Raw genomic sequence first — 18,208 nt, forward strand, 5'->3', positions numbered from 1 at the left:
CACGGTGTATAATCAATGGCTCATGATATCATTACATAGTTGTGTATTCCTCACCATGATCATTTTTTAGAACATTTGCATCACTCCAGAAAAAGAAATAAAAAGAAAAAAGAAAAAACTCATACATACCATACCCCTTACCCCTCCCTCTCATTGACCACTAGTATTTCCATCTACCCAATATATTTCAACCTTTGTTCCCCTTATTTTTTATTTACTTTTTTACCCATATTTTTAACTCATCTGTCCATACCCTAGATAAAGGGAGCATCAGACACAAGGTTTTCACAACCACACAGTCACATTGTAAACATTATATCTTCATACAATCATCTTCAAGAAACAAGGCTACTGGAGCACAGTTCTAAGTTTCAGGAACTTTCCTTCAGCCGCACAAATACATCATAAACTGAAAAAGGTTATCTATATAATGCATAAGAATAACCTCCAGGATAACGTCTCAACTCTGAAATCTCTCAGCCACTGACAATTTATTTTTTCTCATTTCTCTCTTCCCCCTTTTTGTCAGTAAGGTTTTCTCAATCCCTTGATGCTGGGTCCCAGCTCATCCTGGGATTTCTGTCCCATGTTGCCAAGGAGATTCATACCCCTGGGAGTCATGTCCCACATAGGAGGGGAAGGCAGTGGGATCCATTGATATGTCGGCTTAGAGAGAGAGGCCTCATCTGAGCAACAAAAGAGATTCTGTGGGGGTGACTCTTAGGCCTAATTTTAAGTTGGTTTAGCCTATCCTTTGCAGGAATAAGTTTCATTGGGGCAAACCCCAAGATCGGGAGCTCAGCCTATTGATTTGTTTGTCCCCACCACTTGTGAGAGTATCAGAAATTCTCCATGTGGGGAAGATGACTCTTTCCCCCTTTCTCCCCATTCCCCTAAGGGAATCCTGAAAATACTTCTTTATTCACTGGCCAAATCACTCTGGGATTTATTGGGGCATCACACTAACCTGGACAAACCAACAAGATTTCATTCAAGATTCCCTGTACTTATGGTGTTCAACTAAACTGATCATACAAGTTAAATTAGGAAATGCACTACCCAAAATATAAATTTTGCACCAAATTAACATCTCTCCCTTTAGTCTCACACAGAAGTTGAAGTCTTAAGCTATGGATGATATCATCCTTTACCCATTCTTCTGATATACCTTAGTACTATCCAGATCAGCTTCAGAATGGGTTATAAAAGCATAATCCAATTATATGTTGTTTACAAGAGACTTACCTTAGACCCAAAGATACAAATAGGTTGAAAGTGAAGGATATAAAAAGATATTCCATGCAAATAGTAACCAAAAAATAGCTGGGGTAGTTATACCAATATCAGACTTTAAGTCAAAATAGGTTTTATGTCAAAAATTTTTATAGGAGACAAAGAAGAACACTATATACTAATAAAAGGGGCAATCCACCAAGAAGAAGTAACAACCATAAATATTTATGCAACTAACCTCAGTGCCACAAAATACATGTGGCAAGTACTAGCAAAACTGAAGGGGAAAATAGACATCTCTACAATAATAATTGAAGACTTCAGTACACTACTCTCCTCAATAGATAGAACATCTAGACAGAAGGTGTTCTAGTTTGCTAGCTGCCAGAATGCAATATTCCAGAAACTGACTGGCTTTTAAAAAGGGGAATTTAATAAGTTGCTAGTTTACAGTTCCAAGACCGAGAAAACGTCCCAATTACAACAAGTCTATAGAAATGTCCAATCAAAGACGTCTGGAGAAAGATACTTTGGTTCAAGAAGGCTGACGACATTCAACGTTTCTCTCTCAGCTGGAAGGGCACATGGTGAACATGGCGGTATCTGCTGGCTTTCTCGCGGCTCTACCAAAAGGGGACTCTCTCCAAAATGTTTCCTCTTTTAAAGGATTCCAGCAAGCTTACTCCACTTTCAGTGGGTGGAGACAAACCTCTATGGAAATCATCTAATCAAAAGTTGCCACCCACAATTGGGTGGGTCACATCTTCATGGAAGCAATCAAAATGCTCCCACCCAGCAATATTGAATGAGGATCAAAGGGCATGGCTTTTCTGGTGTCCACCACAGATTCAGACCAACACAGAAAGTCAATAAGCAAACAGAGAACTTGAATAATATGATAAATGAACTACATCTAACAGATATGTGCAGAACATTGCACCCCAAAATAATAAGATTAGCAGTCATCTCAAGTGCACATAGATCATTCTCCAGGATAGACCAGATGTTGGGTCACAAACCCAGTCTAAATAGATTAAAAAGGATTGAAATTACACGAAGCATCTTTTCTGACCTTAATGAAATGAAGGTGGAAATAAATAACAAGTGGAGAACTTGAAAATCCACAAATATATGGAAGTTAAATAACACTCTATTAAATAATCAGTGAATCAAAGAAGAAATTGCAAGGGAAATCAGTAAATATCTTGAGAAAAAAAAGAAATAGTAACACAACATGTCAAAACTTATGGGACGCAGTGAAGACAGTTCTGGGGAGGAAATTTATAATCCTAAACTCTTAAATTAAAAAGTAAGAGGGTGCATGGGTGGTTCCGTGGTAGAATGCTCACCTGCCACGAAGGAGACCCAGGTTTGATTCCTGGCCTATGCACCCCCAAAAAATAAAAGCAAAAAAGAGCTCAAATCAATGACCTAACTGTACACCTAGAAGAACAAGAAAAAGAAAAGGAAACTAACCCCAAAGCAAGCAGAAGAAAGAAATAACAAATATTAGAGAAAAAAAAATGAAATTGAGAATGTAAAAAAAACAATAGAAAGAATTAGCAAAAACTCAAAGTTAGCTCTTTTGAAAGATAAAAAAATTGACAAACACTTAGCTAGACTGACAAAAGAAAAAGAAAGAGGACACAAATAAATAAAATCAAAACTGAGAGGGAGGACATTACTACTAACCACACTTGAAAAGGATCATAAGAAGATACTATGAACAACAGTATGCTAATCAATTAGCCAACTTAGATGAAATGGACCAAACCTTAGAAACACATGAACAACATACACTGACTCTAAGAGAAATAGAAAACCTCAACAGATGAATAACAAGTAAAGAAATTGAATCAATCATCAAAAACCTCCCAGAAAAGAGAAGCCCAGGACTAGATGGCTTCACATGCGAATTCTACCAATCATTCCAAGAAGAATTAATACCAATCCTGCATAAGTCAACTCATCAAGTGAACTCACTGCCCTCCCTTCTACGTGGGATCCAGGGATGTAAATCTGCCTGGCAACATTGGCCTGACTCCTGGGGATGAGCCAGGACCCAGCATCATCAGAGTCAGAAAACCTTCTTGACCAAAATGGGGTAGAGAGAAATGAGACAAGATAAAATTTCAGTTTATCTGAAGGCTGAGAGATTTCAAACGGAGTCGAGAGGCTATCCTGGAGGTTATTCTTACACATTATATAGATACCCCTTTTTAGTTTATGGTGTATCGGAGTGGCTAGAGACAAGTACCTGAAACTGTTGACCTGTGTTCCAGTAGCCTTGGTTCTTGAAGATGATTGTATAATGATATAGCTTTCACAGTGTGACTGTGTGATTGTGAAAACCTTGTATCTGATGCTCCTTTTATCTACCTTATCAACAGATGAGTAAAACATATGGAATAAAAATAAATAATAGGGAGAACAAATGTTAAAATAAATTTAGATTGAAATGCTAGTGATCAATGAAAAGGAGGGGTAAGGGGTATGGTATATATGAATTTTTTTCTGTTGTCTTTTATTTCTTTTTCTGAATTAATGCAAATGTTCTAAGAAATGATTATGATGATTAATATGCAGCTATATGATGATATTGTGAATTACTGATTATATATGTAGAACAAAATGATCAAAAGAATGTTTGCGTTTGTTTGTTGTTATATTTTTTAAAAAATTAAAAAGTTAATAAAAGAAAAATCTATCCCAAAAAACAAAATGAAAACATTTCAAATAATGTATAACTATATAGCTTTTACCATGTGACTGTGTGACTATGACTGAAAACCTTGTGTTTGATGCTCCTTTTATCCAGAGCATGGAGAGTTGAGTAAAAAATATGGATAAAAAATAAATAATAAGGGGGGATGAAGTGTAACAAATTGGGTAGATTGAAATACTGGTGGTCAATGAGAGGGAGGGGTAAGTGTATGAGATGTATGAGTTTTTTCTTTTTTCCTTTTATTTCTTTTTCTAGAGTGATGCAAATGTTCCAGAAATGACAATGGTGATTAATATACAACTATGTGATGACATTGTGAGCCATTGATTGTACACCATGTATGTATGTGAAGATTTCTCAATAAAAAACAGTGTTGAGGTGCATGGGTGGTTCAGTGGTAGATTGCTCACCTTCCATGCAGGAGACCCGGGTTTGATTCCCAAACCATGAATCAGCAAAAACAGTGCTGATCTTTCTCCAGTGTATTTTATGGTACCCAGCCTGTTCGTCTCTTGGGCCTGGGTCTCCTTTCAGTGAAGATTGCAGATCATATTGGTCTGTCTTTACACTGCTTGCATCCTCAGAAGGCCCTCCATCTGGAAGATTGAGCTAGGAGTTGGAGTGACATGACCGATGTCATATTTTCACATTTGTGAAGTGACAACAGCACCAAAATTTAAAGGGTCTTGAGATTTCTGCTTCACAACAATACTATGAAGCCAGTCCTTTTATCCTAATCTTTTTACAAAGTCAAACTCTAAGACTCAGAGACATTAATAACTTGTGCCATGCTGCATACACTGTAAGTGCCTGATCTGGGATTCAAGTTGACTCCCTATGTATTCAAATGTCTGGTCTTCAATACGGTGTCTCAGTGTGAACTAACCTAGGTGGGGTTCTCTCCTTAACCATGAGGTCTAGTGCAGTGAGGGACTAAACTCTGGGTCCAGATGACCCTGGGGTTTTAGATTTCTCCCTCCTACTATGACCCTTAAAGATGATCCTAGGAGACTGCTTGTCCAGCCACTTCTCTGTAATCCCACAACAGTTTATGACGTTGTACTACTTGCCTAAAGACGTGTGTCAGGGTCACCTTGGACTGTATCAGAGCCCTTGACAGGTTGAGTGTTGCCTTACTCATCTTAGGAAAAATGAACTAACTTCAATCATATATAGAAAACTCCAGGAGCAGGTGGAATATGGTGAATGGCTCAAGAACCTAAGGAATTAGCAAAGTTTCTGAGGTTTCCATCCCAGGTCTGCTAGCTGCTTAGGGATACCATAATCTCATTGAGCCTCAGTTTTCCCATCTGTAAAATCCTACCTCGGAGAGTTATTGTGAGACTTAAGATGGGAAGAAGTTGTATGAAACACAATGTCCAGCACTCACTGGGCACTTAGTCAAACAAGTGTTCTTTTCCTCCTCCCTTCCCCTTGAATGCTCAGTCACGGTGTGCTTTTGGCAGGTGGACGTCTTTAGAAACCCAGAAACTCCAGGGATTTGGAGTTTCCTCAGGTTTCCACTTTTTTTGGCTATAAGCTCAGTGGACTAAGCCATTAATAATTCGTCAGTCTTAACAATCTAATATACCCCCCAAACATTGTTTTAGTAGCACAAAGGGATACTTTATTCCATAATTTGAATAATGTCAGTGGCCAATCTGGACAGCTCAGGTCCAACAGCATACTTTGTTTTCCTCTTTCATAGTAGAACTGATTTTTACTTGAATCATTTGAAATGACGTTGTTCCCCAAATTCCCTAAAACACATCTTTCACATTGTGGATATAGACGCTATGCAAAAAAAAGTATTATTTTAACCTCCTGAAAAAAATAAAATAGAAAATCTTAGGCAATGTCAGTTCCTCCATGGCTGAAAGATCATCTCCAGTTCCCCAAACATTCCATCCTCATTACATTTAAATAAAGCAGTGGGTGCTGCTTAGAAGCATCTATGCTTTAAAAAGAAATAGGAATGCAGTTGTTCATTTCTTCCCTTCTGCATGGAAAAATAAAAACTGAACTGATGTAGTAATTAAGTAATCTCATCATAAGAATCTTTGTAGTGTCCATTCCTCAAATGTGAGATATGCTTATGTTTTCAAACCTCTACATTTTGTACTTAGATAAAGCATAAAAACAAAAAAGAGTCAAAATCTTTATTTTTTCATTGCCAAGGGAGAATGATGCTACTTAATGAGGAGTCACAAAGACATTCATTCATTCAAGTGTTTATCAGGTCCCTTCTCTGTGTAGACTGTGTTCTCACCTGGACATACTTCAGAGAAGAGGTAGTGTGGTGAGACTCTGTGAGGAGATTGGTGCTGATGGGATGAAAATGTTGGGAACAGAAATGGAAATGAGGATACCCGGCCTGTCTAAGTCACAAGAGTTAAATGAAATAATATAGAAACCATTATTTTAAAATTAATACACTGTACAAATACACAAGTATAATCCAATGAGGAAAGCAAAACAATATCATGATTAGCACAAAGCCATGAATATGTACCAAACTCATGGAACAGATGTAGGTTCTCCATGAGGGTAGAGTGAAAAATCACTCCATAGCTTTATAGGTAGAAAATAACCATTGTCAGAGCTGGGGCTAGAGTGGGATATTCCATTTTTCCTGTTCTTTTAGCCTTTGGATCAATGCACATTATTTGTGGACATCCACATTATAACATATGATATATTGAAGTGGAAGTATGGGGAGGAGCACCACACCCCATTCCACATTTAGGAAAGTAGAGGTCAAAAGAGGTAAATGTGGTGACTTGCTCAACATAACAAACTAAGCCAGCTCAAAAGTGGGAATCCATACAGGTGGGCAGTAGAGCTGGAATGATTGCCTACAAATCTAAATTTAAGAATTAAAGAGAAGCCATATTGGTACATCTTAGTCTCAAATTTTGTACAGGGAGATGTTGAAATGAAACAGAAGTCTGTGCATTACCTGCAGAGTTCAATCAGCTGTTGAACATCTCTTGCCTTCTCCCAAGTAATTGAGAATTCTCAGCGCACTGATTTCTGTTCTTACCTAAGGTACTGATTGTTCTTGATAGGAGGATGTTTCTTAACTCTGGACTCCTGTGGAGGGAACTAGGCAATAGGACAGGACCCAGAAGACTTCAGATCCACTCTTATTTTTAATTGTAGTAACATCTTTGCAACACGAAATTTCCCATTTTAACCACTTTCAAGCATACAATGCAGTGGCACTAATTATATTCACAATGTTGTGCTATCGCCATCATCATGCCTGACCAAAAACTTATCCATCACCCCAAACAGAAATTCCGCAGCCATTAAGCATTGATTTCCCATTCCCCTTTCCCCCTGCCTCTGGTAAACTGTAATCTACTTTCTGTCTCAATGGATTTGCATATTCTAGTTATTTCATATAAGTGAAGTCATACAATATCTGTCATTTTGTGTTTGGCTTATTTCACTCAACATGATGTCTTCAAGGTTCATCCCTGGTGTCACATGCATCAGAACGCCATTCTTTTTTATGGCTGTAAGATATCCTATTGTATGTATATACCATTTTTAGCTTATCTGTTCTTCTGCATTTTTAGCTCATCTGTTCTTCTGTTGATGGATACTTGAGTTGCTGCTACCTCAGATCTACTCTTACCTTGGGAATCCTGTGCTCTGTGACCATGGACAAGTTCTTGTAGTTGTCTTTTGTGAGATCAATCCTCCCTTACATAAAATGAAGGATAATTCTCATACCTACTTACCTCCAGAAATCATAGGGTTATTAGAAGAATGTACTAGTATAACATGTAACACAAATGATTAAAATGCAAATGAGCAAAATGCAAGGTATTTCCTTAGGATTCTCTCAGTAATCTGTCTTTTTTTTTTTTTTTAAAATACGGGCAGGCACTGGGAATCGAACCCGGGTCTCCAGCATGGGAGGTGAGAACTCTGCCACTGAGCCACCGTGGCCCACCCAGTAACCTGTTTTTAAGTAAGCTCTTCTAAGACAGAATAACACATATGATAATCAGTCAAACAAAATCTCAAAACAAAAATCTTATATGTGCTCTAGATATGGCAAAGAAACACGATAGGATCCCTTCATTGAAAGATAAGCACTGAGCTGTAGAAGTGATGAATGAGCACAGACAAGCTCACCTACCACAGGAACATCACGTGACAATGGCTGGACAGTTGGATCCCATCTTAGGAAATGCAGAATTTCAGAGAAAGGTGAAATGGTCAGTTAGGTCAGGGATAAATGGGAAGTAAAGAGTAGAGGGAAAAACATCCTGTTAGGAGCTAGAATGTCCATATACAAGAGCAGAGTTTTGTTTGCATGGCTGCTGTGTCCCAGGACCCACACTTCATGGTTGCACTGTAGATATTTGCTGAGTGGCTGAATTGATGAGGTATGTCATGAGCAAGGTGATGGGGTAAAAATAAGCACATCGAGTTGTGTTCCTAGCAAGAGAAGAAGATTTGTAGGTAAGTCTAGTGAAGAAAAAGTAGCAAGGAGCCAAATGGCTATACTGAGCCAAAAAGCCAAAGCCTCCAATAATTTTGGAGCTGGAAAGAGTCCTAGATACCACCAAATTTAAAGTTTCTTAATCTGGGGTGGATGAGTTCTCAGGTAAGCAGAGGGTCCTTAGATGAGCTTTTGGAGATCCATGAGCTACCACCTCCTCTAGCAACATTTGTTATGTGAGAAATCATTTATTATGCATTAGTGTTGCATTTTGGGGAACCCTCATAATTTTATAATTATATATAGTTTTTTACCATACTATGTTTCATAGGTGTCCTTTTTTTCTCTCTCCACTAGATTATAAACACTTCTGTCTCTGCTTGCTTTGTGTAACTGCCTTTTAACAAATACTTCTCAGCAAAATTCAAGAGGCAATATCAGAGATTTCTAATGAATTCTCTATCATCTAGTAGCTGGCATTTTTAACATTTATTTTAAATGTTTTTATTGTAAAATATAACATATATACAAAGCAAAGAAAGAGAAAGCAATAATTCACATGGTCACCAGCAATTTTAATTGCACAGTTCACTAAAAGAGACCTCTGTGAATGAAAATGCTCATAAGTCTTCTATAACCCAAAGAAACTCGTAATCTTTTCAACATCTTCACTGTGATCTGTTTGCTACATTGCAGGGATAATAAATGCTGTGCCCTCTGGATCAAACAATACCAGCAATACCAGTGGAGAGACACCCAAAAGAAGATAAGAGTGAAGCTTGGCCAGCTTTCTGTCTTAGGAATTGTTTGCCTTTCAACATGAAAAAGTTAGAATGGTCATAGCCAAAAGATCCCTAAAGATTGGGAGACGGATCAAAGGAGAAGGAGGAGTTATAACAGAAAAGACAGGATTTAACAAATGAGTATGATTGCTGAATCACTATACTGATATTTCTTTTAGCCGCCAGTGTTTTGGAGCAGTTAGGAGGAAAAACCTGAAATTGTAGAATGGTTACCCACACCAAACTTGGAAATCTTTTCTGTAACTACTTGTTAAAATGTACTTTGAAAATTATTGCTTTTTCTTTTTTGTGTATATGTTATATTTCTCAATCAAAAACATTAAAAAATAAGTTATGAGACAGTGAAGTAGAGGAAGAGCTGTATTTGGGAGAAAGAAGCTTCAGGATCTCAACAGTTTTGGTTCATTTTCTGGGAACACTATACAAAACTTAAAAACAGTGGAACTGGGGAAACAAAAAACTCATGAAGTGACTGAGACTCTTGTTGAGGCTGGGACGTGTGCTTTGGGCCTAGGCTGTCAGTGCATGAGCAAGGCATTCTGGACCTGGAAATTTAGCTCTGTCCTATATAAAAGCCTTTAAGGTGGCCGTGGGTGTTTTGTGTTTGACAGATGAGTAGCTTAAGAAAGATTTGTCCACAGACAAGTGCTGCTATAGTTGTCCATAGACAGCTGTTGCTATAGAAGCAAGGGTGCACTCATGTGCAACTTCAGGAAAACTCTTCTTAGGTTGATCTGGCCTTTAACAAAGGCTCTCAAGCCTCCAAGAACAAAAGACAGCATGAGTCACCAGTGGAACAGAGACATACATCAGCAAGTGGCAGAGACGCAATTATAAGACAAAGTCTTTCTGAATGCAAGCCTTATTACATTTTTTGTATTTTGTCTGTTAATTCACCAGGATCGTGGTATTTTTACCAAGAATAGTGAGACACGGACAGGACTTCTAGGGAGACAGTGTGAGGAGCTCAGTGGACTCTCTTCCCAGTAAAATAATAATTTAACTGGTAAAAATTATTAAACACAACCATTTAAACTTTATCAAAATTGACCTAGGGTCATACAGCAAATCAAGAAGCATTCATTAAAAAAAAAAAATCTAGTAAACCTTGGTAAGAAAAGCAGAAGTCTGTGGCAACTGAACTAGAACCTGTATCCATTCCCACTCCAACTCCCAGTATGGGCTTTACTTCAGGAAGGTGCAGCCACAAAGATCAGGGTTCCTTTTAGCCCCAGCTCCCAGTATGATCTATAGTTTCACCCTGGGAAAGGCAAGCCATGGGCATCTCTCATCCCACCCCTACACACACACACACACACACACACACACACACACACAGTTCTGTGTTGCAGAAGTTTTATTCCTGGCAAGCATGGGAGAGAAGACTGGCGCTCCCTTCCTCCATCCTACTCCCACTCATAGGGCAGAGATACTACCATAAACAAGGCAGACCAAGAATACTGGGACCCCAATAGCAACCCCACCCCACCCTCCAGATCCCACATATAGGGTGGAGATTCCAGGCAGGGAGAGAGAACACAGGGACTACAAATCACTCCAGTTCCTCCTTGTAGGGTGGAGGTGTTACTCTGGGAGAAGCAGGCTTCCATCCCTAACTCGGTTCTATCTCCAGTGTAGTAGCACAGAGGTTCTGCAAGGGGAAATGCCAGACTAGAGGACTGGCAGCTCCACACCTCTGCTGAGGGACTGACTGTATTTGGAACAGAATGTGGAGAATGGTGCAGTCAAAAACAATAGAGACCTTAGATTAGAGTCAGGCAATTTAAAGATGGCTAGTAATTCCATGAGATAATACCAAGAAACAAAACAGCAAATCAACCAGAAGTTTAAGAGAGAACCAGGAAAAGAGACATCTATAAAAGATTCTGTTAAGAGCATGCTTTTATCTCTGGCGGTCAGGAAAGCTGTGAATATGTACTAGGCTGCGCCCACTAAGGAATGATTGGAATGCGCCCTTGAGCATTCAGTAGCGGATGAACATGGAGCAGAACGTAAGGCATTCCTCAACCTAACCACAGATCCAGACCCATTGGCAAAGGTCTGAACCGTTACTGGTTCAAGGAGCATAAGCACAACTTCTGAATAGTCACTGATTGAGTATTAAGCTATGCTGGCTGAGGAGCAACATCTAGGAAGCCAGGCTTCAAAATAAAAACAAGGAGAAGAAATGCTAAGCAGTGACATCAGAGACTGCATACTGTGAGGGAAATAAACTTCTCAAAATTAGTCCAGGCATGACATTAAACAAATAAAAACTAACAAAAGACAGCAATATCAAAGTGCCCCGGAAGGAGTGCAGAGCTAATAAGAATCCACAGTAGCTACAATGTATTATCTAAAATGTCTAGTTTTCAACAACAAAAAATATCTGAGACATACAAAGAAGCAAGACGGTGTGATTCTTGTACAGGAAAAAAAAATGCAGGCAAGAGAAACTGTCTTTAAAGGGGTCCAGATGTGGGACTTAGCAGATAAAAACCTCAAAGCAGTTTTTTTTTAATGTTCAAATTATTAAAGGAAACCATGTTTAAGTAATTAAAGGAAAGGATGATGACAATGGCTCATCAAATAGAGAGCATCAATAAAGAGATAGAAGTTGTTTAAAAATATTATAAAGTAAAAAAAAAACGAATGAAATTCTGAAGTTGAGAAGTATAATAATTGAAATAAAAATCACTAGAGACTGGGTGGTGCAACGGTGGCTCAGTGGCAGAATTCTTGCCTGCCATGCCAGAGATCCGGGTTCGATTCCCGGAGCCTGCCCATGCCAAAAAAAAAAAAAGAAAGAAAGAAAAAGAAAACACTAAAGGCACTCAACCATAGATTTGAGCTGGCAGAAAAAAGAATCAGTTAACGTGAAGATAGATCATTCAACATTATACATTCTAAAGAAAAGAAAGGAAAAAAATGAACAGTCTCAGAGACCTGTGAGGCACCATTAAGTACGTCAACATGCACATAATAGGAGTATCAGAAAAAGAGGAGAGAGAGAAATGAGCAGAAACATTATTTGAAGAAATAATTGCTGAAAATTCCCCAAATATGGTGCAAACCATTAATCCACACATCCAAAAAGCTCAATGAACTCCAAGTTGGGTAAACATAAAGAAATACAAAACTATACATATCATAGCAAAAATAGCAAAAGAAAAATGTCTCACCACATACTTGGGAACCCCAGTCATATAAGCAGCTGACTTTTCAACAGAAATAATGGAGCCAGAGCACAGAAATATTATATTTAAAGTGCTGGAATAAAAAAAACAGGGGGGCAATCAAAAACTCTATATCCAGCAAAACTATCTTTCAGAGATGAAGTTGAAATAAAGATATTCCTAGATAAACAAAGACCAAGAGAACTCATTGCTAACAGACCTACCTTACAAGAATCCTAAAGGAAATTCTTCAGCCTGGAAGGAACTGACAAAGAAAAGTAATTCAAAGCCATATAAAAAAAGAGGACCAATAAATGTAAGTATGCAGTAATCATAAAAGACAGTATAATGACATATTTCCTTTCCTTTCTTTTCTTAATTGATTTTTAAACAATATAATAAAACAACACCTATAAATGTCATTTTTGGCCTATAGCATATAGAAATAGCATATATTTAACAATGACAACAGAGGGGATTGGAAAGGAATCTATAGACGAGCAAGGAAATGATATCAGATGGTAACTTGAATCCACAGGATTAAATGAAGACACTGGAAATGATAAATAGGAATGTTATCATAAAAAATTTTTAAATATATTTATTCTCTTTTCTTCTCTTAGTTTCTTCAAAGACGTAAGATCATATAAAGCAACAATTATAATTATATCATTGAGTTTTTACATATATATATACATAAGATATGTAATAACAATAGCACAAAGAGTATGGGGGGGAATGGAGCTATAGTGGAACAAACTTTATATATCTCACAGGAATCAAGTTAGTATAAATCTGAAGTGAGTTTTGATAAATTAAGATGTATATCAAAATCCCTTAAAGCAACCACTAATAAATAAGCTAAAATAATGTGTAGTTAAAAATGAATAAAGGAATTGAAACAGTATATTAGAAAATATCCACTTAATACAAAAGAAGCAGAAAAGGAAAAACAGAGAAACAAAAAAGGAATGTGATACATAGAAAACAAATAGCAAAATGGCACATGTACATCTAAATACATCAGTATTAACATAAATACAACTGTAGTAAACAATCCAATCAGAAGGCAGAGAATGTCAGATGAGATTTTTTAAAAACAAGATTTAACTATATGCTATCTACAGGAGACATACTTGAGATTCAAAGATATAAATATGATGAAAGTAAAATTTGCCACACAAGTTAGCTATCACAAGAGAGCTGGAATATGTATACTAACAAGAGAAAATAAACTTTAAAACAACAACGAAAAGTTACTAGAGAAAAAGAGAGGTATTTTATAATGATAAAATGGTCAATTCATCAGGAAGATATAGAAACGACAATGAAAAAATATATATCTAACAAGAGGCCCCAAAATTCAGGAAGAAAAAAATGAGAGGAGAAATATATGATTGAGAAACAATAATTGGAGATTTCAATATGGCAAACTCAACAATGGATGAGAATAATTAGACTGAAAATCAGGAAGGATATAAAAGCCTTACTACCAACTAGACCTAAATGATATCTACAGAACATTCCACCCCAAAACAGCAGAATATACATTTTTTTTTTCTTTTTAGCATATACATTTTATAAAACACATATGGAGCTTTCTCCAGGATAAATATATGCTCCATTCTCTCGCCACTGCATTGTTTGTTGCCCTTGGCTCATTCAGTCTTTGGTCACTCTGAGGATGGCTCTCTGCACATTGGCTGAAAGGTACCAACATCTACTCTTTGCTATGTGGCCCCTTCTGAGATGGCATCTACCATTCACAGGGGTTGCTGTCCCTGTGTATATACTGGGGTTCGATGCAGCCCCTCCACCTGTTGCTGCCATTTAGGGGCTGCGTAACTTGTAGCAAGTTACTGACTAGCCTCTCTAAGCTCACTTTCCCAATTTCTAATTGGACCTTCTAATGTCTACCCTGCATAGTTATTGTGAGATTTAGAAACAATATATGTGCAGTGTCCTGGCCATAGTAGTTACTGCAGAAATGATGATAACTGGTCTTGAAAAAGAACGATGTGGTTGAGTTTGGTGTGGTGCTCCAGGAAATGAATACCAACAGAGGTGTGCCAGCCCTCAGATGTGCAGGAACGCTCACTCACAACCTCCTCACAACTCACAACCAGCTGTGCTTAGCAGCTTGGGAGGTAGTATTTCACCCATAACAACGACCTTCAGCGCTGATCTACTCTGACCCAGACCTCGTCCTTAGGGCCTCCATTTGTGTGTATATATTTTCTACCCGCTTTCTCATTCTGCATGACGATGACAGATGAAGAAGCCATTCAGGATCAGAGGCATAAATTAACCTACACAAGGCCACATAAGATGTAATAGCAGAGCTAGCATGTGAGCCCAGAGCCCTTTACTGGCCAACATGAGCTCTTTTCCTATATTCTGCTGCCCATCAGATTCACTTGTGTTTAGGCCATATGTATTGAGAACCTCCTGAATGTCAGGCATTTGGACTATCAGAACCAGCCTGGGCCGTTCATTTGGATGTTTTTGGGTAAGATTAGGCTAAGGACTGAAACTTGATTCTGCTCCTGGCTTGGTTTTGGCATTTCCTTCCCTCCCCAGGAATCAATAGCACACTGTCTGTTACACAGCAGAGTTCAGAATGGCTTCTTGAGTGCGTGGGACCCACCTATGGGTTAACCGCCCCCAAGGTGCCAGCGGCTCCAGTGTTAAGTGGTGGTTTCAGTTCTCAGAGCAGGCAGACACATAAATCAAACGACATCGCCGTGTGCACCGTTACTGCACGTTGGGGTGGTGGCCAGGACTACTATGAGAGGCCCGAGCCAACGCCGCCGCCGCAGCCCCCTCCCGGGAGCACATCCGGGCCGCCAAACAGGCGGCGGGAGGCCGAGGCCAGGGCGGAGGGCGGAAGGCGGCCTGCAGGCAGCGAGAGGTCGTGTGGCACAGGAAGGCCGGTGCTGAGCCTAAGAGGGGAGCGGCCCCCCGGTCCGGCCGCCTCCGGGCTGCACCCGTGAGCCTGTAGTGCCATCCCCCGGCACACGGTGCAAGCGCGGGGCTCCGCTGCGCCCAGGGTCCAGCTGCCCTGCCCCGGAGCCGCTCCAGCCGAGGGGCCAGTGAGGGAGCGCCAGCCGGCCGGCAGCGGCAACAGGAAAGCGACGGTGTGTTTTGGAAGGACCCAGGTGGTCGTGCCACTCCGAGACCGCAACACCAAAGTTTTCAACCTCATTCGGCAAGCGGCGACCGGCTATAGGAAGGCCATCCGCAAGGATCCAAACGATTGGATTCAAGTGCATGGATTGGAACACGGAGATGGAGGAATACCAGATCTTGATGACATCCTCTGCGATGTAGCAGATGACAAAGACAGACTGGTAGCGGTGTTTGATAAGCAAGAGCCACACCATGGAGGTGATGACACCAATGCCAGCTCCACAGGCACCCAGAGTCCAGAGATATTTGGCAGCGAGCTTGGCACCAGCAACGTTTCAGCCTTTCAGCCTTATCAAGCAACAAGCGAAATTGAGGTCACACCTTCTGTCCTTCGCGTAAATATGCCTCTTCATGTCCGACGAAACAGTGACCCAGCTTTAATTGGCATCTCAACTTCTGTCAGTGATCACTTTTCCCTCTCAAGAGCCTTCACGGAAAAACCCGACCCGCAGCAGCTGCGGCTTGGGCGCCCGCCTGGGGCAGCACAGTGCCCAACGAAGGGCCGCTGTCCAGCTTGACGGGGTGGTTTCCAGCTGCAGCGTCCTCCTAGCTCCAGCGCCGTGGGATGCCTGTGCAACCTGAGCTGCCTGCTGCCCCGCGCGATGGGCTCTCCCGGCGGTGCTTGTGTGCCCTGGCCTTGGGCATACCCCCCACCCACCCGTGGGGTTCACCCCGTTGCAGCCAGCCTCGTGGCTGAACTGCTCCAGAGGAGCCCGGCTCTGCACCTGTGTGGGCCCCACCGGCTTCCGTGTGACAGGTGAAACGCTCGGTTTTAGAACTTCTGGTGTCTTTCAAGAGTATCTAAAAGTGTGATAACTCCGGACTGTCATCTGATATTAGATTATCATAATCTAAATTTAAAACACTGGCTGTTCTGGGAACGCCCATCATGGTTGGTTGGAGAGGGTCAACTTGCCGCTTACCCTTTACTTTTTTAATACACTCTCTTTTTTTGACATGGGCAAGCACAGGGACGTACCCTTTATTTTGAGTTTAAAGTTACAGAGGCACTTCTGTAATATCAGATCAGCACCCTTCAGGGGAAACTTAGCATTTTGCAGCCATGATCCTTGGGACATTGGAAGCTTTGGTGGGTGGATCACAAACATTCTTCTGTAGACAGAAGCAAACTGCATGTCTTACTACAACATGGAAAAAGTCTATTAGAGTTGGAAACAGATATCAAAATTTTCAGAGTTGACTTTGGAGATCTTGGATGAAGAAGAGTTACTAAAGAGCTCTGTTTGACAAAATGAAGTGACCCACAAGTCTTTGAGAAAAGCAGTACTGGAATTGGCCATGCAGAAGGATGGAGTTGCTGTTGGAAAACTGTTACCTATTAGCTGAAGATCATTCTAATCCATCTCAAGAACTCCAGGTACTGATTGATGCATCACAAAGTATTATTTTCATCAATCTCGACAGCCACAGTAATGTGGTGATGTGGTTGAACCTACAGTTATTCATGGGAAACTTCTCTGTTTTGCTCTTTGGACAATTAGTTGTTTTCGGAATGAATTTGGAGACTTCTCTTGAAGAGCACCAAAGAGTATTTTGGCCAGTTACCAGGATTATGTTTATGGGAAGTGGCCTAACATGGAGGCATTTACTTTCATTCCTTGGATGACAGCTAGAAGCTCCTTTGCCTCCTGTGATGCCTCTTTACCTAAAATGGCTTTCAGGCAGACAGAAGGATGGAAATGATAAGTAGCCCCAGGCAAGATGGGCTCAGATCACACAGGAATGTTCTAACAAACAGTTAGGAACACCCAATGGAGACTGTGTATTTTGTTACAGTAGTCACAGGAGAATTCTGATACGCTTTTATTATTTTCTGTTATAGGATCAGAGACTTGAAAAAAATCAGTGATATTTAAATTACAATGTCTGATGGTAAAAACACATTATGGCAGGCGCAGGACTAGAACTTATTTGAACGTTCACAATTCTGAATAAAGAAGCAAAGTACTTGCTTTGTAAAAGTCAAAAATTCTATTTCCTACAAACCTAACCGTTTGTCTTTATAAGACATGGCACGAATCATGCAAAGATTAATTTAACACAAGAACAGAATATTTTATATTTTTATTTAATTTTATACATATCAAGAAAAGTATGATTTCAATGCCAAATGAAGCTTGTTGACCTGACAAACCCACAGTTAGGATATCAGATAGCTGTAGTTTATAGTCAGTACAGGGCATCATGTTCATGTTAATTTCCTCATTCTCAGGTGACTGAAAGCTAGCAGAATACGTATTAACCTTAAAATAAACTCAGTTTGTGCTTTAAATTAAAACACACACACTGGTCCGCAACAGCTGGCTTCCTCGAGAAAAACTCTGCTGCCAGCTCTAAAGCCTGTGACATGAAGAAAGGTGAAAACTACAGAAGCCTCCCACAGGATACTAGTAACTGGTCTAACCAATTTCAGAGAGACAATGCTTGCTCATCGCTGAGCGCCAGTCATCCCATGGTGGACAAGTGGCTGGAGAAGCAAGAACAGGATGAGGATGAGACAGAAGAAGACAGCAGCTATGTTGAACCAGTTGGACATGCTGCCACTGGATTGGAGAATACACCCTACGTTTCCCTGGATGATACAGCAAAGCGCGTATAAGTT

Source organism: Tamandua tetradactyla, chromosome X, assembly GCF_023851605.1.
Source record: "Tamandua tetradactyla isolate mTamTet1 chromosome X, mTamTet1.pri, whole genome shotgun sequence".
In the NCBI taxonomy this organism is placed as follows: Eukaryota; Metazoa; Chordata; class Mammalia; order Pilosa; family Myrmecophagidae; genus Tamandua; species Tamandua tetradactyla.